Source organism: Rhinoraja longicauda, chromosome 27 (genome assembly GCF_053455715.1).
Source record: "Rhinoraja longicauda isolate Sanriku21f chromosome 27, sRhiLon1.1, whole genome shotgun sequence".
In the NCBI taxonomy this organism is placed as follows: Eukaryota; Metazoa; Chordata; class Chondrichthyes; order Rajiformes; family Arhynchobatidae; genus Rhinoraja; species Rhinoraja longicauda.
The window spans coordinates 23,685,892-23,688,728 of record NC_135979.1 but is presented as its reverse complement, the minus strand read 5'-3'; the positions used below and the strand labels follow the sequence as shown (position 1 = coordinate 23,688,728).

At 43.4% G+C, this 2,837-nt stretch overlaps 1 pseudogene; it reads left to right on the top strand.

The window, feature by feature from the left end:
* Window positions 1–1,206: 1,206 nt before the first annotated feature.
* LOC144606844 (C-reactive protein-like) lies at window positions 1,207–2,082 on the top strand (annotated as a pseudogene).
* The last annotated feature ends 755 nt before the right edge of the window (window positions 2,083–2,837 follow it).

The following is a 2,837-nucleotide window of genomic DNA, read 5'->3' as shown; positions in this document are numbered from 1 at the left end:
ACCAATATGGCGAGTCCGAAAACTTGTTGGTTGTAGAAGAAGTTTATTGCAGCCGCAATATTCGAATACAGAGTTAAACAACAAGGTAAAGGACAACCATCAAAAACTTACTGTCTTCTTCGAAGACTTCGCCGAACTGAACATTTCGGGCGCCAAAAGCGCACATGACCACGCTGGCCAATCAGCGATGTCGCTCTCTGGACCAATCCCCACGGTCGCGTTCACACGTGACCTCGCTGGCCAATCTGAGGGTTCGACGACCCGGACCATTCTCTATGGTCGCTACACTCTGAACCTGGACCCCAAGATCACTCTGTACATCAGTGCAGACTGTTGCCAGTAACTGTATAGTTTCCCTTCACATTCATCCTCCCAAACTGCAACACCTCACATTTGGTCAGCCAAACAATCCAACTTTGTCCAACATCTTCTTGTTGCTAATGCCCATTAATCCATGCAGCTTTTCAGTAATCCTCTCCTGTACCGTCTGCAAAGCCTCTACTTCTTTTTGTGAGGATCCAGGGTGACTAGTGTTTCAATGCGAAAGCATTTTGAGGGCAGTGATCACAACTCCATACGTTTTACCATTATTTTAAATAGGGAGAAGGCTGAACTTTGCAGGAAGGTGTTACATTGGAGTGGGGCAAATTACGTTATTCGGGAGGAGCTAGGGAGAGTAAAATGAGAGCAGTTGTTGTTGGGTAAGTCCATATCTGACATGTGGGGTCATTTAAAGACCGGTTGATCAAAGTTCAAGAATGGCATGTTTGAGTAAGGAGGAGGGATAATTGTGGCAATTCTGAAGAAGAGTCACGACCTGAAACATCACCCATTCCTTCTCCCCAGGGATGCTGTCTGACCCACTGAGTTACTCCAGCATTTTGTGTCTATCTCCGGTATAAACCAGCATCTGCAGTGCCTTTCTACATAACAGATTGTAGGGACCTTGTGGAAGATCTTTGCATGCCACAGGTGGGTCCCAGAGGAATGGAGAGATATGTTGCCTGACCCGCTGAGTTATTTCAGCATTTTGTTGCTTTTGAATAAACTAGTGAATTGTTTCTTGTATCCAACTCTTAAAATGTGTTGTCCTTCAATGTGCTGGAATCTTTGCCCAATTATTTCTGGTGGAGAAGAATGACTAGTTCTCTTTCTCAGGACGGTGAGAATAAGAAGAGCTCACAGGTCGGGTGATACTAAGACAAAATGAGTTGTATTTTGGCAAACCAGAAATTCTTCTTCTTCAAAACTTACCCAGGTTAGAATTTGTGACTTTAGTCAATTGCACTTGTTCCTCTGGTGAAGAACAGCTTCTGTAGAACACACTTCTGGGACTGTTCCCACTCTGTCGATCAGGTTTAAATAAAACATTCCTATGCATAAAACTGCTCACTAGTTACCCTGTGCTCCATCTCACATGTTACAATTTTAAACTGTTTAACAATCTAACTCTTCACATTTTACAGGATTGTGTGGAAAATCAGCGATATTCCCAACAGCAACAGACAACAGCTTTGTCAGATTGGATGCAAGTGATTTCTGCAATTTGACCGCCTTTACGGTCTGCCTCAGGGCAGCCTCTGAAGAGAATCACAGTTACGCATTGTTCTCCTACGCAACAAGCTCTTCTGCCAATAGTTTACTGTTATGGCAACAATCTAAAACAGAATTAAGGTTGGAATTAGGAGTCCAAAAACTAAATTTATCATCCCAAAAATGAATGCTGTACTGAGACACATCTGTGTGGCTTGGGAGTCTCAAGGCAGTGAGATAACATTCTGGGTCAATGGGAGACGCAGTCTACAGAAGGTTGATGGAAAGGGTCTGGTTGTGAAGGGGTCTGGTACGTTTATAATTGGTCAGGAGCAAGACTCAGTCGGTGGAGGTTATGAAAAACAACAATCTTTAGTCGGAGAGATAACTGATGTGAATATGTGGGATTGTGTTCTAAAACCAAATGATATTAAGTTGATCAGTCAGGGTTGTTTCAGAGATGGAGGGAACATCATTGACTGGTGTTCAACACCATTTACATCAGGGGGGAACGTCATTATTGAAGACGATGATGATTGTACAGATTAGAATGTGTTGGTCTTCCATCCTCTCTAACTGAATTTGACCTTGTTTTGTGATCTTTCCTCTCTACACAAAATCAGCAGTAGAAGTACTGGTGTTGATTCTAGAATAAAGGGCTGTTTGCTTCTGAGTAAGTGACAAATCAGTGTCCTTCCAGTTTCTCATCAACCACCCTGACAGGATAATAGCTTCAAAGTCAGTACATAACAGTCTCGAACAGTTGGGCATCCCAGTTAAAAGGTGCATCAGTACAAAGTGGTGTCCAGGGCATTTGGTGCCATCTCTCTGACATACACGTGTAGACAAGAAAGTGCCAGGGACACGGGGGTGGTGGTGATGGGCAGACACGGCCTGTGGGAAAGTCCCTGTGGTGGAGGCTGATCCTGATCTGGACTTAGATTGTGCTGATTGGAATTATTACTGTCTCTGTCTGTATTATCCTCTTGATTTCACATTTCACCCTCTTTGTTACACCAATGTTTGGAAAGCTCACAATGTGTTCTGTGCTTCCAGTGATTGTGATTGAATTGTAACATTGCAATTTCATCAGCTAAATAAATGAACATCAAAACAACAAAGATCTTGTCTATGAATAACTCTGTGTGTGTCCGGTCTCCAGTTAACACTCAGTACACTTCACTATGTTTTCATGTGATAAAATGACTGTGTGTGTGTTGTTGCCGCCTCCAACAGGATCCCACCACTGGCCACATCTTCTCATCTCCACCCCTTTCTGCAAAGACCATTCCCTCTGCAACTCA